Source organism: Scyliorhinus torazame, chromosome 1 (assembly GCF_047496885.1).
Source record: "Scyliorhinus torazame isolate Kashiwa2021f chromosome 1, sScyTor2.1, whole genome shotgun sequence".
NCBI classification, from domain to species: Eukaryota; Metazoa; Chordata; class Chondrichthyes; order Carcharhiniformes; family Scyliorhinidae; genus Scyliorhinus; species Scyliorhinus torazame.
The window spans coordinates 1,707,729-1,734,384 of record NC_092707.1 but is presented as its reverse complement, the minus strand read 5'-3'; the positions used below and the strand labels follow the sequence as shown (position 1 = coordinate 1,734,384).

General features: G+C 54.5%; 1 protein-coding gene across 9 annotated transcripts in view; it reads right to left on the bottom strand.

The window, feature by feature from the left end:
- Positions 1 to 26,656, bottom strand: part of ncor2 (nuclear receptor corepressor 2) — a 1,088,322-nt gene that overhangs the window by 260,038 nt on the left and 801,628 nt on the right. The gene's annotated exons all lie outside the window — the stretch shown is intronic.

The following is a 26,656-nucleotide window of genomic DNA, read 5'->3' as shown; positions in this document are numbered from 1 at the left end:
AGCTTATTAAAGCCTTCAGTTGGACGACAACCTCGCTTTAGTGGTCATTGATCGTGCATCAATTTAATAAGCTAGTTTTTTTAAGAAGAAAGGATGGAGCTCCGAATCAAGCCAGAGTATCTGCAACTTAGCCCCCACGCGGCGAACTCAGCGGCAATCTTTCAGCACTGGCTGGCGTGCTTTAAAGGGTATCTCGGGACGGCCGAAAATGCACCCACGGGAGAGCAGAAACTGCACATCCTGCACTCAAGGGTGAGCCCGGAGATTTACACCCTCATCGAGGAAGCGGAAGACTTCGATGCAGCAATAGAGCTGCTAAAAGGACACTATATTCGCCGGTAAACCGGGTCTACGCCCGGCACCTGCTTGCAACAAGGCGACAAACCCCTGGGGAATCACTGGAGGAATTCTACCGTGCACTCCTGGTGTTGGGAAGAAGCTGCGGCTGCCCGCAGGTTTCGGCGAGCGAACACAGGGAACTCTTAGTCCGGGACGCTTTCGTGGCAGGTATGCTATCGTCACAAATCCGCCAGCGTCTGTTAGAAAAGGACACCATGGGTCTCGGGGAGGCACAGGCCCTTGCAGGCTCCCTGGACGTGGCCTCCAAGAACGCCCGCGTTTATGTTCCCGACCACCCGGCAGCCCCCTGGGCAGCGTGGAACCCCTCCGCGGCCGACCCCGAGACTTCCCCCATTCCCCCACAGGCCTGCGCTGCAAGGCGGCCTGGCAACCCCGAGGGGCCCCGCTGCTACTTTTGCGGGCAGGCCAAGCACCCCCGCCAGCGCTGCCCGGCCCGCGCATCCACCTGCAGGGGATGGAACAAAAAGGGCCATTTCGTGAGGGTATGCCAGGCCCGGGCGGTTGCCGCGGTCTCCGGCGGCGAATGCGGACCGCAACCACAAACCTCTCCACGGGCCCCGTGCGGCCAGCGGTCGCCGCCATCTTCATATCCCAGGGCCACGTGCGGACCCCGGGCGCCGCCATCTTGTTCCGCGGACGCCACGGTGGAGGGATGGGCACCGCCATTTTGTGCACCCCCAGCCATGTGCTCCCAATGGGAGCCGCCATCTTGGATGAACCCCAAGGACCCCAGCTCGGCTGACCACGCACTGCCCGAAGAGAACTCTCAACTGCTGAGATTAGCCTCGGTGACCCTGGATCAGTCTCGACCTCGAACTCTCTCAACTGCTACAACGACCATATTCATCAACGGGCACGAGACGTCCTGCCTAATCGACTCTGGGAGCACGGAGAGCTTCATACACCCCGACACGGTAAGATGCTGTTCTCTCCTCGTCCACCCCATTAATCAAAAAATCTCCCTGGCCTCCGGTTCCCACTCAGTGGAGATAAAGGGGTTTTGTGCAAACCTCACAGTCCAGGGAAGGGAGTTCAAAAATGTCCGTCTCTACGTCCTTCCCCACCTCTGCGTGGCTCCACTCCTGGGTTTAGACTTCCAGTGTAACCTTTCAAAGTCTGACCTTCAAATTCGGCGGCCCTATACCCCCCCTCACTGTCTGCGGCCTCGCGACCCTTAAGGTCAACCCGCCTTTCCTGTTTGCGAACCTCACCCCGGATTGCAAACCCGTCGCCACCAGGAGCAGACGGTGCAGTGCCCAGGACCGGACCTTCATCAGGTCAGAGGTCCAAAGGCTACTGAGAGAAGGGATCATTGAAGCCAGTAACAGCTCCTGGAGAGCTCAAGTAGTGGTGGTAAAGACCGGGGAGAAGCATAGGATGGTCATCGACTACAGTCAGACCATCAACAGGTTTACGCAGCTCGACGCGTACCCTCTCCCCCGCATATCTGACCTGGTAAACAGGATCGCGCATTATAAGGTCTTCTCCACGGTGGATCTCAAGTTCGCCTACCACCAGCTCCCCATCCGCACTAGTGACCGCAAATACACTGCCTTCAAGGCAGATGGGCGGCTCTACCACTTCTTCAGGGTTCCCTTCGGTGTCACCAACGGGGTCTCGGTCTTCCAGCGCGAGATGGACCGAATGGTTGACCGGTACGGTTTACGGGCAACATTCCCGTATCTCCATAATGTCACCATCTGCGGCCACGACCAGCAGGACCACGACACCAACCTCCGAAAATTTCTCCAGACCGCTAAAATCCTTAACCTAACATACAACAAGGATAAATGCGTGTTTAGCACCGACCGCCTAGCCATCCCCGGCTACGTAGTGCGAAATGGAGTTATAGGCCCCGACCCAGAATGCATGCGCCCCCTTATGGAGTTCCCACTCCCTCACTGCTCCAAGGCCCTGAAACGTTGCCTCGGGTTTTTTAGCTACTACGCCCAGTGGGTCCCCAACTACGCGGACAAGGCCCGTCCCCTGATCCAATCCACAGCTTTTCCCCTGTCGATAGAGGCCCGCCAGGCCTTCAGCCGCATCAAAGCAGACATTGCGAAGGCCACGATGCACGCCATCGACGAGTCCCTCCCCTTCCAAGTCGACAGCGATGTGTCCGATGTAGCTCTGGCGGCCACCCTCAACCAAGCGGGCAGGCCCGTGGCCTTCTTATCACGTACCCTCCATGCTTCCGAAATCCGCCACTCCTCAGTCGAAAAGGAGGCCCAGGCCACAGTAGAAGCTGTGAGACATTGGAGGCATTACCTGGCCGGCAAGAGATTCACTCTCCTCACCGACCAACGGTCGGTTGCTTTCATGTTCGATAATGCGCAGCGGGGCAAGATAAAAAATGACAAGATCTTGCGGTGGAGGATAGAACTCTCCACCTTCAACTATGAGATCTTGTATCGTCCCGGGAAGCTAAACGAGCCTCCTGATGCCCTGTCCCGCGGCACATGTGCCACCGCACAAGTGGACCGCCTCCGAGCCCTCCCCGAGGACCTTTGCCATCCGGGGGTCACTCGCTTTTTCCATTTTGTCAAGACCCGCAACCAGCCCTACTCCATTGAGGAGGTCAGGACAGCCACCAGGGACTGCCAAATCTGCGCGGAGTGCAAACCGCACTTCTACCGACCAGAGAAAGCGTACCTGATAAAGTCCTTCAGCATGGACTTCAAAGGCCCCCTCCCCTCCACCGACCGCAACACGTACTTCCTGAACGTGATTGACGAGTTCTCCCGGTTCCCATTCGCCATGCCCTAGATAGAATCATAGAATCATAGACGTTTACAGCATGGAAACAGGCCCTTCGGCCCAACCAGTCCATGCCGCCCAGTTTTTACCATTAAGCTAGTCCCAGTTGCCCGCACTTGGCCCATAACCCTCTATACCCATCTTACCCATGTAACTATCTAAATGCTTTTTAAAAGACACAATTGTACCCGCCTCTACTACTACCTCTGGCAGCACATTCCAGACACTCACTACCCTCTGAGTGAAGAAATTGCCCCTCTGGGCCCTTCTGAATCTCTCCCCTCTCACCTTAAACCTATGCCCTCTAGTTTTAGACTCCCCTACCTTTGGGAAAAGATGTTGACTATCTACCTTATCTATGCCCCTCATTATTTTATAGGCCTCTATAAGATCACCCCTAAGCTTCCTACGCTCCAAGGAAAAAAGTCCCAGTCTATCCAGCCTCTCCTTATAACTCAAACCATCAAGTCCCGTCAACATCCTAGTAAATCTTTTCTGCACTCTTTCCAGTTTAATAATATCCTTCCTATAATAGGGTGACCAGAACTGCACACAGTATTCCAAGTGTGGCCGTACCAGTGTCTTGTACAACTTCAACAAGACGTCCCAACTCCTGTATTCAATGTTCTGACCAATGAAACCAAGCATGCCGAATGCCTTCTTCACCACCCTGTCCACCTGCGACTCCACCTTCAAGGAGCTATGAACCTGTACTCCTAGATCTCTTTGTTCTATAACTCTCCCCAACGCCATACCATTAACTGAGTAGGTCCTGGCCTGATTCGATCTGCCAAAATGCACCACCTCACATTTATCTAAATTAAACTCCATCTGCCATTCGTCGGCCCACTGGCCTAATTGATCAAGATCCCGTTGCAATCCTAGATAACCTTCTTCACTATCCACTGTGCCACCAATCTTGGTGTCATCTGCAAACTTACTAACCATGCCTCCTAAATTCTCATCCAAATCATTAATATAAATCATAAATAACAGTGGACCCAGCACCGATCCCTGAGGCACACCGCTGGTCACAGGCCTCCAGTTTGAAAAACAACCCTCTACAACCACCCTCTGCCTTCTGTCGTCCAGCCAATTTTGAATCCAATTGGCAACCTCACCCTGGATCCCGTGAGCTTTAACCTTCTGCAACAACCTATCATGCGGTACCTTGTCAAAGGCTTTGCTAAAGTCCATGTAGACAACGTCTACTGCACTGCCCTCATCTACCTTCTTGGTCACCCCCTCAAAAAACTCAATCAGATTTGTGAGACATGATTTTCCACGCACAAAGCCATGCTGACTGCCCCGAATCAGTCCTTGCCTCTCTAAATGCTTGTAGATCCTGTCTCTCAGAATACCTTCTAGCAACTTACCTACTACAGACGTTAGGCTCCCCGGTCTGTAGTTCCCAGGCTTTTCCCTGCTGCCCTTCTTAAACAAGGGCACAACATTCGCCACTCTCCAATCTTCAGGCACCTCACCTGTGGCTGCCGATGGTTCAAATATCTCTGTTAGGGTACCCGCAATTTCCTCCCTAGCCTCCCACAACACCCTGGGATACATTTCATCAGGTCCCGGGGATTTATCTACCTTGATGCGCTTTAAGACTTCCAGCACCTCCTCCTCTGTAATATGCACACTTCTCAAGACATCACTATTTATTTCCCTTAGTTTCCTAACATCCATGCCTTTCTCCACCGTGAATACCGATGAGAAATATTCATTCAGGATCTCACCCAACTCTTGTGGCTCTGCACATAGATGTCCTTGTTGATCCTTAAGAGGCCCTACTCTGTCCCTCGTTACTCTTTTCCCCTTTATGTATCTGTAGAATCTCTTTGGATTCTCCCTTGCATTATTTGCTAAAGCAATTTCATGTCCCCTTTTTGCCCTCCTGATTTCCCTCTTAACTCTATTTCGACAATCTCTATACTCTTCAAGGGATCCACTTGATCCCAGTTGCTTATGTACGTCATATGCCTCCTTCTTCTTTTTGACCAGAGTCTCAATATCTCGAGTCATCCAGGGTTCCCTACTTCTACCAGCCTTGCCCTTCACTCTAAAGGGAATGTGCTTACCCTGTACCCTGGTTAACACATTTTTAAAAGCCTCCCATTTAACAGCCATCCCTTTGCCTGCCAACAGTCTCCCCCAATCACGATGCCCTGCCCCGACATGACCGCAACCACCATCATCAAGGCCCTCCATAGCATCTTTGCACTGTTTGGGTTCCCCGCTTACATACACAGTGATAGGGGGTCCTCCTTTATGAGCGACGAACTGCGTCAATTCCTGCTCAGCAAGGGCGTCGCCTCGAGCAGGACGACCAGTTACAACCCCCGGGGTAACGGACAGGTGGAGAGGGAGAACGGAACGGTCTGGAAGACCGTCCTACTGGCCCTACGGTCCAGGAACCTCCCAGTCTCCCGCTGGCAAGAAGTCCTCCCGGATGCCCTCCACTCCATCCGGTCACTGTTTTGTACGACCACCAATCAGACACCTCACAAACGTCTCCTTGGCTTCCCTAGGAAGTCCTCCTCTGGGACCTCGCTCCCGACCTGGCTGGCAGCTCCCGGACCCACCCTGCTCCGAAAACACGTGCGGGCGCACAAGTCGGACCCGTTGGTCGAGATGGTCCATCTGCTCCATGCTAACCCCCAGTACGCCTACGTGGCATACCCCGACGGCCGACAAGATACGGTCTCCCTACGGGACCTGGCGCCCGCCGGAGCCCCACGCACATCCCAGCCACCAGTCCCACCCTCCCCTCCACCGCAGCACCTTACAGGAGGATCGGTCCTTCCGCCGGCCCCGTCTAGGCCCCCCCCACCCACCGACGCACCCCGCAGGCGCTCCCTTCCCAGGTCAACCATTTTACCCACCAGCGCCGTCTAGGGGTGCCGAAGCTGCCATGGAGATCGAGGCCACGCTCCCGGAGTCACAGACGCCCGAGCCTCCACCGGAGTCACCACCGAGGCTCCGACGATCACAGAGGACGACCAGGGCCCCCGATCGACTGATTGCTTCATTTTAATTGTAATCTGTAAATCTCAACCATCAAATGTACATAGCTACCAGACTTGTAAATAGTTACTAAACACTGTGCGGAGGTATTACGGTACCTCCATAACTAATTATACCACGTTGCCATGTTTTGTAGTTTCAGGCCACCACCCCCGCCGGACTCTTTTTTAACAGGGGGTGAATGTGGTATTATAGGTATTACGGTACCTGATAGGCTAAAGCACCATTGGTGGAAACTGTATGCTTTCTATTGGTTAGAATGTCTGATAGCTCCGCCCTGCTAGGCGGGGTATAAGAGCCCGTGCCACCCCAGCAGCCCTCATTCTGTACCTGAGCTGCTGGGGGAAACATCTAGCTTATTCAAGCCTTCAGTTGGACTACAACCTCGCTTTAGTGGTCATTGATCGTGCATCAGCCGGATTGACTGGCATCGGTCGAAATTTTGGTCTCCTTTGTTGGATCAAAGAAAGCTAAGACCGGGGCCGTGGTCAGTTTGGTTCTGAGTTCTCTCCATTCGTGCTCGTGGGCAGGGAGCCATTGGAAGTCTGTTGTCTTCCTGACCAGGTGCCTGAGAGCCGTGGTATGAGAGGCGAGGTTAGGGATAAATTTCCCTAAAAAATTGACCATGCCCAGAAATCGGAGGACCGCCTTCTTGTCCTCTGGTGTTTTCATGGCTGTGATGGCAGCTACCTTGTCCGCATCCGGCCGCACACCCAACTGGGAGATGTGGTCCCCGAGGAACTTGAGTTCCGTCTGACCAAAAGAGCATTTGGCCCTGTTGAGGCGGAGGCCCTGCTCATGTATACGTCTGAATTCGCGCTGGAGGCGACTAACATGCTCCTGCGGGGTGGTGGACCAAATGATTATGTCATCGACATAGACGCGAACACCTTCAATGCCTTCCATCATTTGTTCCATAATCCTATGGAACACTTCTGATGCCGATATGATCCCGAACGGCATCCTGTTCTAACAATATCTGCCAAAGGGGATATTAAATGTGCAAAGTTTCCTATTGGATTTATCGAGCTGGATTTGCCAGAATCCTTTTGAGGCGTTGAGTTTGGTGAAGAGCTGGGCGCGAGCCATCTCACATGTGATCCCTTCGCGCTTGGGAATTGGATAATGCTCCCTCATGATATTGCGATTCAGATCCTTGGGATCAATGCAAATTCTCAATTCGCCGGATGGCTTTTTTACGCATACGATGGAACTGACCCAGTCGGTCGATTCCGTGACTTTGGAAATCACTCCTTGGTTCTGGAGGTCCTGCAGCTGCTGCTTGAGGCGGTCCTTAAGGGGTGCTGGGACCCTGCGAGGTGCGTGCACCACAGGCGTGGCATTCGGTTTTAATAAAATCTTGTAGGTGTCCAGGAGCGTGCCCCTGCCCTCGAAGACGTCGTGGTGCTGGTCGATGATGGCGTCGAGCTGCGCCCTGAAGTCAGCGTCCTGAAAGGCAGACGCGTCAGCAGGAGAGAGAGAGTGAACTCTCTGAACTAGGTTCAACAGCTTGCATGCCTGCGCGCCAAGCAGGGAGGCTTTCGAGGAGCCCATGATTTCAAAGGGAAGGATGGCTTTGCGTGACCTGTGCGTCACTTCGAGCTGCCACGAGCCGCTGGCAGCAATGGCATTGCCATTATAATCTAACAGCTGGCAGGCTGATGGCAGGATGGCTGGTTTGACACGAAGGCTTTGGAGGTCAGACCGCTCAATGAGATTGGCGGAGGCACCGGTGTCCAGGCGGAATCGTATTTGGGACCGGTTGACCGTAAGGGTGGCACACCACTCATCGTCCGGATCGATGCTGTGTACCGATAGAGGCTGGATTCTTTGCTTCAGGGACACCCTGTTTTTTGTAACGATACCGTCTCGAAAAGGCGCCTTCGGGTCCTCGGTGTCAATATCGGGGAGCAGGTCCGCATCGGGCTTGGTGACCGTGGGTTGAATGGCCCGGACATTCCTGCGGGGCTGGCTGGAGCGACGAGAGTTGGCAGGCTGAGCTGATCTACATAAAGCAGCATAGTGGCCAAGTTTGCCACATCTCAGGCATCGTCGGGATTTGGCAGGGCATTGCTGCTTTAAGTGGGCGGAGCCACAGTTGCCGCACGTTGTAGTGTCAGTACGTTCGCTGCGCCACCACGCATGCGCGGTGCGGCTGTATGTGGTGCGCGCCTGCGCAGTATGTTGGTCGACTTCGCCGTCCCCTCGTTCGGTGCGCACAAGCGCGGGAGTCTGCGAAAAACACGCAAAATGGCCGTCCTCATCCAGGCTGAGGCCCTGAAGTTGCTCGATTGCTTGGACCCGTTCCACCTCGCGGGGACCTTGCCGCGCCATTTCAGCCGCTTGGATGTGGGAATACCGACTAATGGCGTGTTCATGTAGCACGCAGGGCTCGATGGTAGTCGGTAGGGTGAGCTGCTGTATCTTGAGGACCTGCTGGCGTAGGGGGTCCGACTGAACACCGAAAACGATCTGGTCGCGTATCATGGAGTCGGAGGTGGGCCCGTAATTACAGGACTGCGCAAGGATGCGGAGGTGGGTGAGAAAGGACTGGAAAGGTTCATCCTTACCCTGCAAACGCTGTTGGAACACATAACGCTCAAAACTCATTCACCTCCATGTTGCAGTGACTGTCAAACTTGAGGAGGACCATCTTGAATTTTGATTTATCTTCACCATCAGCAAAGGTGAGAGAATTGAAAATGTGGATGGCATGTTCCCCGGCCGTGGATAGGAAGAGAGCGATCTTCCTGGTGTCTGAGGCATCTTCCCGGTCTGTGGCTTCCAGGTAGAGCTGGAAGCGTTGTTTGAATATCTTCAAGTTGGCCCCTAGGTTACCGGTGATGCGGAGCGGCGGCGGCGGGCGGACGCTGTCCATTTTGCAGGATGGCTGTAGGCTGGTGGAAGGCAGATCACTTGCAGGTAGGTCTAAGAACTGCTAATATCCCTCAACTACTGGTATCATGTTGTGTTGGGTGCTCTGGATCCGTGGAACACAGACAGGCCACCAACACTTGAAATAGTGCAACACTATTTTATTAAGTTAGAAACTATTGAACATACTTTCACTGTGGGTTAACACGATGTCAGATTAAACTAAAGACCTGTGCCTGTCCGAACCAGTCTATGCTCTCAGCACATGGTGAGGATCTGTGCTGTAAGCTGTAAGCTCTGTCCTTCTAGGAGGCTGCATCCCGAATGAGCGGGAACTCTGATGCCCCCTGTCTTTATAGTGAGTGTGCTCTAACTGGTGATTGGCTGCGGAGTTGTGTGTGTTGATTGGTCCCGCTGTGTGTCCATCAGTGTGTGTGTGTGTCTGCACCATGATACACTGGATATTGTGACAGATTGGCCACGATAAATTGCCCATCAATTGGAAAAAATGAATTGGGGACACTAAATTAAAAAAAATAAGCGACAAAGCTGTGGTGAAAGTTTTTCACTCTGAGGGCAGTCTCTGGAACGGCAGAAGTCTTTTCAAGGTACAAATCATCAAATCCGTTCAGCACACAACGGGGGCAGTTGGTCCATTGGGTCAGCGCCGACCCTCTGAAAGAGCACCCCACCCACGTCCACCCCACCCTATCCCTGTAACCTACACCCCTGGACACGAGGGGGCAATTTAGTATGGCCAATCCACCTAATCATAGAATCATAGAATTTACAGTGCAGAAGGAGGCCATTCGGCCCATCGTGTCTGCACCGGCTCCTGGAAAGAGCACCCTACCCAAGGTCAACACCTCCACCCTATCCCCATGACCCAGTAACCCCACCCAACACTAAGGGCAATTTTGGACACTAAGGGCAATTTATCATGGCCAATCCACCTAACCTGCACATCTTTGGACTGTGGGAGGAAACCGGAGCACCCGGAGGAAACCCACGCACACACGGGGAGGATGTGCAGACTCCGCACAGACAGTGACCCAAGCCGGAATCGAACCTGGGACCCTGGAGCTGTGAAGCAACTGTGCTAACCACTGTGCTACCGTGCTGCCCGGGTCTTTGGACTGTGGGAGGAGTGGTGGGTGGTGGGTGCCTGGAACGCATTGCCGGCGGAGGTGGTAGAGGCGGGCACGATAGCGTCATTTAAGATGTATCTAGACAGATACATGAATGGGCGGGGAGCAGAGGGATAGCGATCCTTAGAAAATAGGCGACAGTTTTAACTGGAGGATCTGGATCGGCGCAGGCTGGGAGGGCCGAAGGGCCTGTTCCTGGGCTGTCATTTTTCTTTGTTGTTCTTTGAAACTGGAGCACCCGGAGGAAACCCACACAGACACGGAGAGCATGTGGACAACTCTACACACAGTCACCCGAGGCCGGAATTGAACCCTGTCCCTGGAGATGCGAGGCAGCAGTGCTAACCGCTGTGCCACCCTCAAGAGATTCTTGATTAACACGGGGCTGAAAGGTTATCAGGGGTCGGCAGGAAGATGACGGTGAGGTTACGATCAGATCAGATATGATCGTATTAACTGGCGGAGCAAGTTCGAGGGGCAGGATGACCACTCCTGCTCCTAGTTCATCTTTGTACAAAGGGAATTGAAATCGGGAACTGTCTCTCTCAAAAAACTTGGAGCCAATTAAAGCTGAGATTGGTGGATATTGTGTTGGGGAATGGGATTGAAGGAGAAAGATTGGCAATTCAGTTGACATACAAATCAGCTGGTTTGAGGGGCTGAATTTCCTCAGTCTGTTCTGCGCTGCTTCCCCTGGAGACAAACAGACATCACCACAACCAACGTGTGTCATTAAAAAGCAGAGTCTGACCCAGGAGCATTTCCATCAGCAAATATCAGAGATTTTACTCTTCCTCCTTCTAATCCAATCTGCTCATTACCATCACATACCATATTGGGAAGGATCCAGTGGGTGACCAATGGGCAGTGACCCCAGGTGGACGTTGCCATGTCCTGGGTCACAGGCGGCTGTGGTGAGCAGTGGAATTGGAGTTCCCTGGGAAGGCAGAGAGGGGAAGTCAGAAATAGGACGGACATTGCGTCAAAATCCTCAGCCTAGGCACAGTGAAGTCAGTACTTCCCCGGTCTCCTTCCAGTCCCCTCCCTCAGCACAGAAACTTCCGGATAAACCTGACACCTTCCATTTCTGGTAAACCCCTAAATAACATTGCCAGCCCCTATGTGAGTAAGCCCCTCCCTCCCCACTACCCCATCTCCTGTCTGTGGGAGACCCCTGCCCACTATCCCAGCTCCTTACCTGTGGGAGACCCCTCCCCACTATCCCAGCTCCATGTCTGTGGGAGACCCCTCCCCACGATCCCAGCTCCGTACCTGTGGGAGACACCTCCCCGTTATCCCAGTTCCCTGTCTGTGGGAGACCCCTCCCCACTATCCCAGCTCCCTACCTGTGGGAGACCCCTCCCCACTATCCCAGCTCCTTACCTGTGGGAGACCCCTCCCCACTATCCCAGTTCCCTGTCTGTGGGAGACCCCTCCCCACTATCCCAGCTCCCTACCTGTGGGAGACCCCTCCCCACTATCCCAGCTCCCTACCTGTGGGAGACCCCTCCCCACTATCCCAGTTTCCTGTCTGTGGGAGACCCCTCCCCACTATCCCAGCTCCCTACCTGTGGGAGACCCCTCCCCACTATCTCAGCTCCCTACCTGTGGGAGACCCCTCCCGACTATCCCAGCTCCCTGTCTGTGGGACAGACCCCTCCCCCCCATCACTGTCACCTACCTGTGGGAGACACCTGCCCACTATCCCAGCCCCCAGTCTGTGGGGCGGACCCCTCCCCACTATCCCAGCTCCCGACCTGTGGGACGGATCCCTCCCCCCCATCACTGTCACCTACCTGTGGGAGACACCTGCCCACTATCCCAGCCCCCAGTCTGTGGGGCGGACCCCTCCCCACTTTCCCAGCTCCCGACCTGTGGGAGACCCCTCCCCACTATCCCAGCTCCTTACCTGTGGGAGACCCCTCCCCACTATCCCAGCCCCCTACCTGTGGGAGACCCCTCCCCACTATTCCTAGCTCCATGTCTGTGGGAGACCCCTCCCCACTATCCCAGTTCCCTGTCTGTGGGAGACCCCTCCCCACTATCCCAGCTCCCTACCAGTGGGAGACCCCACCCCACTATCCCAGCTCCCTGTCTGTGGGACAGACCCCTCCCCACTATCCCAGCTCCCTGTCTGTGGGAGACCCCTCCCCACTATCCCAGCTCCCTGCTTGTGGGAGACCCCTCCCCTGTCTGTGGGAGACCCCTCCCCACTATCCCAGCTCCCTACCTGTGGGAGACCCCTCCCCACTATCCCAGCTCCCTGTCTGTGGGACAGACCCCTCCCCACTATCCCAGCTCCCTGTCTGTGGGAGACCCCTCCCCACTATCCCAGCTCCCTGCTTGTGGGAGACCCCTCCCCTGTCTGTGGGAGACCCCTCCCCACTATCCCAGCTCCCTACCTTTGGGAGACCCCTTCCCACTATCCCAGCTCCCTGTCTGTGGGGGAGACCCCTCCCCACTATCCCAGCTCCCTGTCTGTGGGACAGACCCCTCCCCACTATCCCAGCTCCCTGTCTGTGGCACAGACCCCTCCCCACTATCCCAGCTCCCTGCCTGTGGGTGACCCCTCCCCACTATCCCAGCTCCCTGTCTGTGGGAGACCCCTCCCTACTAACCCAGCTCCCTGTCTGTGGGACAGACCCCTCCCCACTATCCCAGCTCCCTACTTGTGGGAGACTCCTCCCCACTATCCCAGCTCCCTACCTGTGGGAGACCCCTCCCCACTATCCCAGCTCCCTTCCTGTGGGACGGACCCCTCCCCCCCATCACTGTCCCCTACCTGTGGGAGACCTCTGCCCACTATCCCAGCCCCCAGTCTGTGGGACAGACCCCTCCCCACTATCCCAGCCCCCTACCTGTGGGAGACCCCTCCCCACTATTCCAGCTCCATGTCTGTGGGAGACCCCTCCCCACTAACCCAGCTCCTTACCTGTGGGAGACCCCTCCCCGTTATCCCAGTTCCCTGTCTGTGGGAGACCCCTCCCCACTATCCCAGCTCCCTACCTGTGGGAGACCCCTCCCCACTATCCCAGCTCCCTGTCTGTGGGACAGACCCCTCCCCACTATCCCAGCTCCCTACCTGTGAGAGACCCCTCCCTACTATCCCAGCTCCCTGTCTGTGGGACAGACCCCTCCCCACTATCGCAGCTCCCTGTTTGTGGGAGACCCCTCCCCACTATCCCAGCCCCCTGTCTGCGGGAGACCCCTCCCCACTATCCCAGCTCCCTACCTGTGGGAGACCCCTCCCCACTATCGCATCTCCCAGTCTGTGGGAGACCCCTCCCCACTAGCCCAGCTCCCTACCTGTGGGAGACCCCTCCCCACTATCCCAGCCCCCTACCTGTGGGAGACCCCTCCCCACTATTCCAGCTCTCTGTCTGTGGGAGACCCCTCCCCACTATCCCATCTCCCTGTCTGTGGGACGGACCCCTCCCCACTATCCCAGCTCCCTGTGTGTGTGGAGACCCCTCCCCACTATCCCAGCTCCCTGTCTGTGGGACGGACCCCTCCCCACTATCCCAGCTCCCTGTCTGTGGAAGACCCCTCCCCACTATCCCAGCTCCCAGTCTGTGGGAGACCCCTCCCCACTATCCCAGCCCCCTGTCTGCGGGAGACCCCTCCCCACTATCCCAGCTCCCTACCTGTGGGAGACCCCTCCCCACTATCCCATCTCCCAGTCTGTGGGAGACCCCTCCCCACTAGCCCAGCTCCCTACCTGTGGGAGACCCCTCCCCACTATCCCAGCCCCCTACCTGTGGGAGACCCCTCCCCACTATCCCAGCTCCCTACATGTGGGAGACCCCTCCCCACTATCCCAGCTCCCTGTCTGTGGGACAGACCCTTCCCCACTATCCCAGCTCCCTGTTTGTGGGAGACCGCTCCCCACTATCCCAGCTCCCTACCTGTGGGAGACCCCTCCCCACTATCCCAGCACCCTGTCTGTGGGAGACCCCTCCCCACTATCCCATCTCCCAGTCTGTGGGAGACCCCTCCCCACTATCCCAGCTCCCTACCTGTGGGAGACCCCTCCCCACTAGCCCAGCTCCCTACCTGTGGGAGACCCCTCCCCACTATCCCAGCCCCCTACCTGTGGGAGACCCCTCCCCACTATTCCAGCTCTCTGTCTGTGGGAGACCCCTCCCCACTATCCCATCTCCCTGTCTGTGGGACGGACCCCTCCCCACTATCCCAGCTCCCTGTCTGTGTGGAGACCCCTCCCCACTATCCCAGCTCCCTGTCTGTGGGACGGACCCCTCCCCCCATCACTGTCCCCTACCTGTGGGAGACTCCTGCCCACTATCCCAGCCCCCAGTCTGTGGGGCGGACTCCTACCCACTATCCCAGCCCCCTACCTGTGGGAGACCCCTCCCCACTATCCCAGCTCCCTGTCTGTGGGACAGACCCTTCCCCACTATCCCAGCTCCCTGTTTGTGGGAGACGCTCCCCACTATCCCAGCCCCCTGACTGTGGGAGACCCCTCCCCACTATCCCAGCTCCCTACCTGTGGGAGACCCCTCCCCACTATTCCAGCGCCATGTCTGTGGGAGACCCCTCCCCACTATCCCAGCTCCCTACCTGTGGGAGACCCCTCCCCATTATCCCAGCTCCCTGTCTGTGGGAGACCCCTCCCCACTAGCCCAGCTCCCTACCTGTGGGAGACCCTTCCCCACTATCCCAGCTCCCTGTCTGTGGGACAGACCCTATCCCAGCTCCCTGTTTGTGGGTGACCCCTCCCCACTATCCCAGCCCCCTGTCTATGGGAGACTTCTCCCCATTATCCCAGCTCGCTACCCGTGGGAGACCCCTCCCCACTATCCCAGCCCCCTGTCTGTGGGAGACCCCTCCCCACTATCCCAGCCCCCTACCTGTGGGAGACCCCTCCCCACTAGCCCAGCCCCCTGTCTGTGGGAGACCACTCCCCACTAGCCCAGCTCCCTACCTGTTGGAGACCCCTCCCCACTATCCCAGCCCCCTACCTGTGGTAGACCCCTCCCCACTATCCCAGCCCCCTGTCTGTGGAAGACCCCTCCCCACTATTCCAGCTCCCTGTCTATGGGAGACCCCTCCCCACTATCCCAGCTCCCTGTCTATGGGAGACCCCTCCCCACTATCCCAGCTCCCTAACTGTGGGAGACCACTCCCCACTATCCCAGCTCCCTAACTGTGGGAGACCCCTCCCCACTATTCCAGCTCCCTGTCTGTGGGAGACCCCTCCCCACTATTCCAGCTCCCTGTCTGTGGGAGACCCCTCCCCACTATTCCAGCTCCCTAACTGTGGGAGACCCCTCCCCACTATTCCAGCTCCCTGTCTGTGGGAGACCCCTCCCCACTATTCCAGCTCCCTGTCTGTGGGAGACCCCTCCCCACTATCCCAGCTCCCTGTCTGTGGGAGACCCCTCCCCACTATCCCAGCTCCCTGTCAGTGGGAGACCCCTCCCCACTATCCCAGCTCCCTGTCAGTGGGAGACCCCTCCCCACTATCCCAGCTCCCTGTCAGTGGGAGACCCCTCCCCACTATCCCAGCTCCCTACCTGTGGGAGACCCCTCCCCACTATCCCAGCTCCCTGTCAGTGGGAGACCCCTCCCCACTATCCCAGCTCCCTGTCTGTGGGAGACCCCTCCCCACTATCCCAGCTCCCTGTCTGTGGGAGACCCCTCCCCACTATCCCAGCTCCCTACCTGTGGGAGACCCCTCCCCACTATCCCAGCTCCCTGTCTATGGGAGACCCCTCCCCACTATCCCAGCTCCCTGTCTGTGGGAGACCCCTCCCCACTAGCCCAGCCCCCTGTCTGTGGGAGACCCCTCCCCACTATCCCAGCTCCCTACCTGTGGGAGACCCCTCCCCACTATCCCAGCTCCCTGTCTGTGGGAGACCCCTCCCCACTATCCCAGCTCCCTGTCAGTGGGAGACCCCTCCCCACTATCCCAGCTCCCTGTCTATGGGAGACCCCTCCCCACTATCCCAGCTCCCTGTCTGTGGGAGACCCCTCCCCACTAGCCCAGCCCCCTGTCTGTGGGAGACCCCTCCCCACTATCCCAGCTCCCTACCTGTGGGAGACCCCTCCCCACTATCCCAGCTCCCTGTCTGTGGGAGACCCCTCCCCACTATCCCAGCTCCCTGTCAGTGGGAGACCCCTCCCCACTATCCCAGCTCCCTGTCTATGGGAGACCCCTCCCCACTATCCCAGCTCCCTGACTGTGTGATGGACCCTTGTTGCTGTGACCCTGTCAGCTGTTCCGATGTTGGAGTGAGTGTGTGAGGCTCTGAGATGTGCTGAGGTTGTGTTAGTCTGACATTCATCAATCGATTACTCTCGTCCACGTACACTGAGATTAGGTGACTGTGGGACTGGGAACCTGAATTGAAAAACTGAGTTTAATAATTCGTCAGAAACAAATGTGAATGATTGTCAGGCTGGGGTCAGGACAGTCACCTTGTCTCTCAATGCAGACTCGGGCAGGTTTTGAAAGACTCTTGATGACCTTCTGCTGACACTGTGCTGGACAAGGATAGAAAACAACACAATTGCAATCAGCACCTCTTGCCTCCTAATTAGGCTTTAGGTGAGGGGCAGTTAACTGCTGCTCAGCTATGTGAGTGGTTCCGTGCTCGGTGGGCCCCACAGGGTGGAGTGCTTTGTCGATCCCTGTTTTCACATCTTGATCTGTTGTCTCTTTAAGTTTCCGTTTCTCTTCTGTTATGTTTGGGCTGTGCTCTCACGAGGAGCATCCCATTTAAATTTGTCCTTCAGTTAAATTTCTGTTCTTCTTTAAGTTGCTGCATCCTATAATACATTACGTCAGTGGCTGGCGAGCCCCTTATCAACCTTTACTGTACAACGGCTAATTTAAACTAGACGACACAAACCTAAAAAGGAACAGTCTTAGCATCAAATTCCCAGCTCCCAAACTCACTCTTCGATGTGTCTCTCTCTGGGTGTGTCTCACTCTGGGAGTGTCTCACTCTGGGTGTGTCCGACTCTGGGTGTGTCTCACTCTGGGAGTGTCTCACTCTGGGTGTGTCTCACTCTGGATGTGTCTCACTCTGGGTGTGTCCCACTCTGGGAGTGTCTCACTCTGGGTGTGTCTCACTCTGGGTGTGTCTCACTCTTCGATGTGTCTCACTCTGGGTGTGTCTCACTCTGGGAGTGTCTCACTCTGGGTGTGTCTCACTCTGGCTGTGTCTCACTCTGGGTGTGTCTCACTCTGGGAGTGTCTCACTCTGGGTGTGTCTCACTCTTCGATGTGTCTCACTCTGGGTGTGTCTCACTCTGGGTGTGTCTCACTCTGGCTGTGTCTCACTCTGGGTGTGTCTCACTCTGGGAGTGTCTCACTCTGGGTGTGTCTCACTCTGGGAGTGTCTCACTCTGGGTGTGTCTCACTCTGGGTGTGTCCCACTCTGGCTGTGTCTCACTCTTCGATGTGTCTCACTCTGGGTGTGTCTCACTCTGGGAGTGTCTCACTCTGGGAGTGTCTCACTCTGGGTGTGTCTCACTCTTCGATGTGTCTCACTCTGGGAGTGTCTCACTCTGGGTGTGTCTCACTCTGGATGTGTCTCACTCTGGATGTGTCTCACTCTGGGTGTGTCCCACTCTGGGTGTGTCTCACTCTGGGTGTGTCCCACTCTGGGTGTGTCTCACTCTGGGAGTGTCTCACTCTGGGAGTGTCTCACTCTGGGTGTGTCTCACTCTGGGAGTGTCTCACTCTGGGTGTGTCTCACTCTGGGAGTGTCTCACTCTGGGTGTGTCCCACTCTGGGTGTGTCTCACTCTGGGAGTGTCTCACTCTGGGTGTGTCTCACTCTGGGAGTGTCTCACTCTGGGTGTGTCTCACTCTGGGTGTGTCCCACTCTGGGTGTGTCCCACTCTGGGTGTGTCTCACTCTGGGAGTGTCTCACTCTGGGAGTGTCTCACTCTGGGTGTGTCTCACTCTGGGTGTGTCTCACTCTGGGAGTGTCTCACTCTGGGTGTGTCTCACTCTGGGAGTGTCTCACTCTGGGTGTGTCCCACTCTGGGTGTGTCTCACTCTGGGAGTGTCTCACTCTGGGTGTGTCTCACTCTGGGTGTGTCCCACTCTGGGTGTGTCTCACTCTGGGTGTGTCTCACTCTGGGAGTGTCTCACTCTGGGTGTGTCTCACTCTGGGTGTGTCCCACTCTGGGTGTGTCTCACTCTGGGAGTGTCTCACTCTGGCTGTGTCTCACTCTGGGAGTGTCTCACTCTGGCTGTGTCTCACTCTGGCTGTGTCTCACTCTGGCTGTGTCTCACTCTGGGTGTGTCTCACTCTGGGTGTGTCTCACTCTGGGTGTGTCTCACTCTGGGCGTGTCTCACTCTGGGAGTGTCTCACTCTGGCTGTGTCTCACTCTGGCTGTGTCTCACTCTGGCTGTGTCTCACTCTGGCTGTGTCTCACTCTGGGTGTGTCTCACTCTGGGTGTGTCTCACTCTGGGTGTGTCTCACTCTGGCTGTGTCTCACTCTGGGTGTGTCTCACTCTGGGTGTGTCTCACTCTGGGTGTGTCTCACTCTGGGTGTGTCTCACTCTGGGAGTGTCTCACTCTGGGTGTGTCTCACTCTGGCTGTGTCTCACTCTGGCTGTGTCTCACTCTGGCTGTGTCTCACTCTGGGTGTGTCTCACTCTGGGTGTGTATCACTCTGGGTGTGTCTCACTCTGGGAGTGTCTCACTCTGGGAGTGTCTCACTCTGGGTGTGTCCCACTCTGGCTGTGTCTCACTCTGGGTGTGTCTCACTCTGGCTGTGTCTCACTCTGGGAGTGTCTCACTCTGGCTGTGTCTCACTCTGGCTGTGTCTCACTCTGGCTGTGTCTCACTCTGGGTGTGTCCCACTCTGGCTGTGTCTCACTCTGGGTGTGTCTCACTCTGGCTGTGTCTCACTCTGGGAGTGTCTCACTCTGGGTGTGTCTCACTCTGAGTGTGTCTCACTCTGGCTGTGTCTCACTCTGGGTGTGTCTCACTCTGGCTGTGTCTCACTCTGGGTGTGTCTCACTCTGGGAGTGTCTCACTCTGGGTGTGTCTCACTCTGGCTGTGTCTCACTCTGGGAGTGTCTCACTCTGGCTGTGTCTCACTCTGGCTGTGTCTCACTCTGGCTGTGTCTCACTCTGGGTGTGTCTCACTCTGGGAGTGTCTCACTCTGGGTGTGTCTCACTCTGGGCGTGTCTCACTCTGGGTGTGTCTCACTCTGGGTGTGTCTCACTCTGGGAGTGTCTCACTCTGGCTGTGTCTCACTCTGGGTGTGTCTCACTCTGGGTGTGTATCACTCTGGGTGTGTCTCACTCTGGGAGTGTCTCACTCTGGCTGTGTCTCACTCTGGCTGTGTCTCACTCTGGGAGTGTATCACTCTGGGAGTGTCTCACTCTGGCTGTGTCTCACTCTGGCTGTGTCTCACTCTGGGTGTGTCTCACTCTGGGAGTGTCTCACTCTGGGAGTGTCTCACTCTGGGAGTGTCTCACTCTGGGTGTGTCTCACTCTGGGTGTGTCTCACTCTGGGTGTGTCTCACTCTGGATGTGTCTCACTCTGGGTGTGCCTCACTCTGGGTGTGTCTCACTCTGGGTGTGTCCCACTCTGGGTGTGTATCACTCTGGGCGTGTCTCACTCTGGGTGTGTATCACTCTGGGTGTGTCTCACTCTGGCTGTGTCTCACTCTGGGTGTGTCTCACTCTGGGAGTGTCTCACTCTGGGAGTGTCTCACTCTGGGAGTGTCTCACTCTGGGAGTGTCTCACTCTGGATGTGTATCACTCTGGGTGTGTCTCACTCTGGGAGTGTCTCACTCTGGGTGTGTCTCACTCTGGCTGTGTCTCACTCTGGCTGTGTCTCACTCTGGGAGTGTCTCACTCTGGGTGTGTCTCACTCTGGGAGTGTCTCACTCTGGGTGTGTCTCACTCTGGCTGTGTCTCACTCTGGGAGTGTCTCACTCTGGGTGTGTCTCACTCTGGCTGTGTCTCACTCTGGGAGTGTCTCACTCTGGCTGTGTCTCACTCTGGGAGTGTCTCACTCTGGGTGTGTCTCACTCTGGGTGTGTCTCACTCTGGGAGTGTCTCACTCTGGGAGTGTCTCACTCTGGGAGTGTCTCACTCTGGGTGTGTATCACTCTGGGAGTGTCTCACTCTGGGTGTGTCTCACTCTGGCTGTGTCTCACTCTGGGAGTGTCTCACTCTGGGTGTGTCTCACTCTGGCTGTGTCTCACTCTGGGTGTGTCTCACTCTGGGTGTGTCTCACTCTGGGTGTGTCTCACTCTGGGAGTGTCTCACTCTGGGAGTGTCTCACTCTGGCTGTGTCTCACTCTGGGTGTGTATCACTCTGGGTGTGTCTCACTCTGGGTGTGTCTCACTCTGGCTGTGTCTCACTCTGGGAGTGTCTCACTCTGGGAGTGTCTCACTCTGGCTGTGTCTCACTCTGGCTGTGTCTCACTCTGGCTGTGTCTCACTCTGGGAGTGTCTCACTCTGGGAGTGTCTCACTCTGGGAGTGTCTCACTCTGGGAGTGTCTCACTCTGGATGTGTCTCACTCTGGGTGTGTCTCACTCTGGGCGCGTCTCACTCTGGCTGTGTCTCACTCTGGGTGTGTATCACTCTGGGTGTGTCTCACTCTGGGTGTGTCTCACTCTGGGAGTGTCTCACTCTGGGAGTGTCTCACTCTGGCTGTGTCTCACTCTGGGTGTGTCTCACTCTGGGAGTGTCTCACTCTGGGAGTGTCTCACTCTGGGAGTGTCTCACTCTGGGAGTTTCTCACTCTGGGTGTGTCTCACTCTGGGTGTGTCTCACTCTGGGTGTGTCTCACTCTGGCTGTGTCTCACTCTGGCTGTGTCTCACTCTGGCTGTGTCTCACTCTGGTTGTGTCTCACTCTGGGTGTGTCTCACTCTGGGCGTGTATCACTCTGGGCGTGTCTCACTCTGGGCGTGTCTCACTCTGGGCGTGTCTCACTCTGGGAGTGTCTCACTCTGGGAGTGTCTCACTCTGGGTGTGTCTCACTCTGGGTGTGTCTCACTCTGGGAGTGTCTCACTCTGGCTGTGTCTCACTCTGGGTGTGTCTCACTCTGGGAGTGTCTCACTCTGGGTGTGTCTCACTCTGGGAGTGTCTCACTCTGGCTGTGTCTCACTCTGGGAGTGTCTCACTCTGGCTGTGTCTCACTCTGGGAGTGTCTCACTCTGGATGTGTCTCACTCTGGGTGTGTCTCAGTCTGGGTGTGTCTCACTCTGGGAGTGTCTCACTCTGGGTGCGTCTCACTCTGGGAGTGTCTCACTCTGGGAGTGTCTCACTCTGGGAGTGTCTCACACTGGCTCACTGAGAATGTGCAAAGCTCAGAGATTCACATTCCACAAATTCCTTTACTTGGAATCCACGACCAGCCTGATTTTCCCAGCCCGCCTGCATATTGAAGTCCCCCATGATTATTGTAAAATTGTCTTTTTTACATTTATTTTCTATCTCCTGATTTATTTTCTGCCCCACATCCTGACTACTGCTGGGGGGACCCGTACATAACTCCCATCAGGGTCTTTCTACCTTTGCGATTCCTCAACTCTACCCACAGAGGTTCTATGCCTTCTGATCCTGTATCGCTCCTTGCTATTGATTTAACTCCATTCCTTGCTAACAATGAACCCAATCCCCTTTGCCCACCTGCCTGTCCTTTCGATAGGACACATATCCTTGGATATTTAGATCGCAGCCCTGATCCCCTTGCAGCCACGTCTCTGTGATGCCCACATCGCACCGGCTCATTTACCCTGTTCCGTGTACTGCGTGCATTCAGGTACAACACCTTCTCACACGTGTCAGCTTTTTGGCTCTGCATGAGGGTGATGTTGTTCTCTTATTTTGGTTCTCTATTTCCCCTTCAGTTATTACACCTTCTAAGCTCACATTTTGGATCCCACCCCCCTGCCAAACTCGTTTAAATCCTCCTGAGTGACTCGAGCAAACATAGAACATAGAACATAGGTGTTGCACCGACATGGGAAGTCCAAAAACAAAAGCCATCTAACCTACACTATGCCATTATCATCCATATACTTATCCAATAAACTTTTAAATGCCCTCAATGTTGGCGAGTTCACTACTGTTGCAGGTAGGGCATTCCACGGCCTCACTACTCTTTGCGTAAAGAACCTACCTCTGTCCTATATCTATTACCCCTCAGTTTAAAGTTATGTCCCCTCGTGCCAGCCATTTCCATCCGCGGGAGAAGGCTCTCACTGTCCACCCTATCTAACCCTCTGATCATTTTGTATGCCTCTATTAAGTCTCCGCTTAACCTTCTTCCCTCCAACGAAAACAACCTCAAGTCCATCAGCCTTTCCTCATAAGATTTTCCCTCCATACCAGGCAACATCCTGGTAAATCTCCTCTGCACCCGTTCCAAAGCCTCCACGTCCTTCCTATAATGCGGTGACTAGAACTGTACGCAATACTCCAAATGCGGACGTACCAGAGTTCTGTACAGCTGCAACATGACCTCCCGACTCCGGAACTCAATCCCTCTACCAATAAAGGCCAATACTCCATAGGCCTTCTTCACAACCCTATCAACCTGGGTGGCAACTTTCAGGGATCTATGTACATGGACACCAAGATCCCTCTGCTCATCCACACTTCCCAGAATTTTACCATTAGCCAAATATTCCGCATTCCTGTTATTCCTTCCAAAGTGAATCACCTCACACTTCTCTACATTCAACTCCATTTGCCACCTCTCAGCCCAGCTCTGCAGCTTATCTATATCCCTCTGTAACCTGCTACATCCTTCCGCACTGTCGACAACACCACCGACTTTAGTGTCGTCTGCAAATTTACTCACCCACCCTTCTGCGCCCTCCTCTAGGTCATTTATAAAAATGACAAACAGCAACGGCCCCAGAACAGATCCTTGTGGTACTCCACTTGTGACTGTACTCCATTCTGAACATTTCCCATCAACCACCACACTCTGTCTTCTTTCAGCTATCCAATTTCTGATCCACATCTCTAAATCACCCTCAATGCCCAGCCTCCGTATTTTCTGCAATAGCCTACCGTGGGGAACCTTATCAAACGCTTTGCTGAAATCCATATACACCACATCAACTGCTCTACCCTCGTCTACCTGTTCAGTCACCTTCTCAAAGAACTCGATAAGGTTTGTGAGGCATGACCTACCCTTCACAAAGCCATGCTGACTATCCCTGATCATATTATTCGTATCTAGATGATTATAAATCTTGTCTCTTATAATCCCCTCCAAGACTTTACCCACAACAGACGTGAGGCTCACCGGTCTATAGTTGCCGGGGTTGTCTCTACTCCCCTTCTTGAACAAAGGGACCACATTTGCTGTCCTCCAGTCCTCTGGCACTATTCCTGTAGCCAATGATGACATAAAAATCAAAGCCAAAGGCTCAGGAATCTCTTCCCTGGCTTGCCAGAGAATCCTAGGATAAATCCCATCGGGCCCCGGGGACTTATCTATTTTCAGCCTGTCCAGAATTGCCAACACCTCTTCCCTACGTACCTCAATGCCATCTATTCTAATAGCCTGGGTCTCAGCATTCTCCTCCACAACATTATCTTTTTCCTGAGTGAATACTGACGAAAAATATTCATTTAGTATCTCGCCTATCTCTTCAGACTCCACACACAACTTCCCATCCCTGTCCTTGACTGGTCCTACTCTTACCCTAGTCATTCTTTTATTCCTGACATACCTATAGAAAACTTTTGGGTTTTCCTTGATCCTACCTGCCAAATACTTCTCATGTCCCCTCCTTGCTCGTCTTAGCTCTCTCTTTAGATCCTTCCTCGCTACCTTGTAACTATCAAGCACCCCAACTGAAAATTCACACCTCATCTTCACATAGGCCTCCTCCTTCCTCTTAACAAGAGATTCCACTTCTTTGGTAAACCACGGTTCCCTCGCTCGACGCCTTCCTCCCTGCCTGACTGGTACGTACTTATCAAGAACACGCAGTAGCTGTTCCTTGAACAAGCTCCACATATCCAGTGTGCCCAACACTTGCAGCCTACTTCTCCAACCTACCCCTCCCAAGTCATGTCTAATGGCATCATAATTGTCCTTCCCCCAGCTATAACTCTTGCCCTGCGGGGTATACTTATCCCTTTCCATCACTAACGTAAACGTCACGGAATTGTGGTCACTGTCCCCAAAGTGCTCTCCTACCTCCAAATCCAACACCTGGCCTGGTTCATTACCCAAAACCAAATCCAACGTGGCCTCGCCTCTTGTTGGCCTGTCAACATATTGTGTCAGGAAACCCTCCTGCACACATTGTACAAAAAACGACCCATCTAATGTATTCGAACTATATATTTTCCAGTCAATATTTGGAAAGTTAAAGTCTCCCATAATAACTACCCTGTTACTTTCGCTCTTATCCAGGATCATCCTCGCCATCCTTTCCTCTACATCCCTAGAACTATTTGGAGGCCTATAGAAAACTCCCAACAGGGTGACCTCTCCTTTCCTGTTTCTAACCTCAGCCCATACTACCTCGGAAGATGAGTCCCCATCTAGCATCCTCTCCGCCACCGTAATACTGCTCTTGACTAGCAGCGCCACACCTCCTAGTCCAAAAGAAAAAGGAAAAGGAGGCATTTGTCAGGGCTAAAAGGCTGGGAACAGACGAAGCCTGTGTGGAACATATGGAAAGTTGGAAGGAACTTGTGCAAGGTGTCAGGAGGGCTAAAAGGGGTCACGAAAAGTCTTTGGCAAATAGGGTTAAGGAAAATCCCCAGGCTTTTTACACGTACATAAAAAGCAAGAGGGTAGCCAGGGAAAGGGTTGGCCCACTGAAGGATAGGCAAGGGAATCTATGTGTGGAGCCAGAGGAAATGAGGTACTAAATGAATACTTTGCCTCAGTGTTCATCAAAGAGAAGGACTTGGTGGATGATGAGTCTGGAGAAGGGGGTGTAGATAGCCTGGGTCACATTGTGATCCAAAAAGGAGGCGGTGATAGAGTTTTTCGAAGAGGTCACAAAGATGATTGATGCAGGTAGGGCAGTGGATGTTGTCTATATGGGCTTCAGTAAGGCCTTTGACAAGGTCCCTCATGGTAGACTAGTACAAAAGGTGAAGTCACACGGGATCAGGGGTGAGCTGGCAAGGTGGATACAGAACTGGCTAGGTCATAGAAGGCAGAGAGTAGCAATGGAAGGATGCTTTTCTAATTGGAGGGCTGTGACTAGTGGTGTTCCACAGGGATCAGTGCTGGGACCTTTGCTGTTTGCAGTATATATAAATGATTTGGAGGAAAATATAACTGGTCTGATTAGTAAGTTTGCAGACGACACAAAGGTTGGTGGAATTGCGGATAGCGATGAGGACTGTCAGAAGATACAGCAGGATTTAGATTGTTTGGAGACTTGGGCGGAGAGATGGCAGATGGAGTTTCATCCGGACAAATGTGAGGTAATGCATTTTGGAAGGTCTAATGCAGGTAGGGAATATACAGTGAATGGTAGAACCCTCAAGAGTATTGAACGTCAGAGAGATCTCGGTGTACAGTTCCACAGGTCACTGAAAGGGGCGACACAGGTGGAGAAGGTAGTCAAGAAGGCATATGGCATGCTTGCCTTCATTGGCCGGGGCATTGAGTATAAGAATTGGCAAGTCATGTTGCAGCTGTATAGAACCTTAGTTAGGCCACACTTGGAGTATTGTGTTCAAGGGAATAGGATGGGAATAGAGGGATACGGACCCAGGAAGTGTAGAAGATTGTAGTTTAATCGGGCAGCATGGTTTGCACGGGCTTGGAGGGCCGAAGGGCCTGTTCCTGTGCTGTACATTTCTTTGTTCTTTGTTCTCTGTTTCTTGTACACCAGTCGCTGAAGGTAAGCATGCAGGTGCAGCAGGCGGTAAAGAAGGCTAATGGAATGTTGGCCTTCATTGCGAGAGGTTTCGAGTATATCATGGGCAGCACGGTAACACAACTGGATAGCACTGTGGCTTCACAGCGCCAGGATCCCAGGTTCGATTCCCCGCTGGGTCACTGTCTGTGCGGAGTCTGCACGTTCTCCCCGTGTCTGCGTGGGTTTCCTCCGGGTGCTCCGGTTTCCTCCCACAGTCCAAAGATGTGCAGGTTAGGTGGATTGGCCGTGATAAATTGCCCTTAGTGACCAAACGGATAGAAGGGGTTATTGGGTTACGGGGATAGGGTGGAAGTGAGGGCTTAAGTGTGTCGGTGCAGACTCGATGGGCCGAATGGCCTCCTTCTGCACTGTATGTTCTATGAATAGAAGCAGGGATGTGTTGCTGGAATTGTACAGGGCCTTGGTGAGGCCACACCTGGAGTATTGTGGGCAGTTTTGGTCTCCTTCTCTGAGGAAGGATGTTCTTGCTCTCGAGGGAGAGCAGCGAAGGTTTACCAGACTGATTCCTGGGATGGTGGGACTGTCATATGAGGAGAGATTGACTCGGTTGGGATTGTTCTCGCTGGAGTTCAGAAGAATGAGGGGGGATCTCACAGAGACTATAAA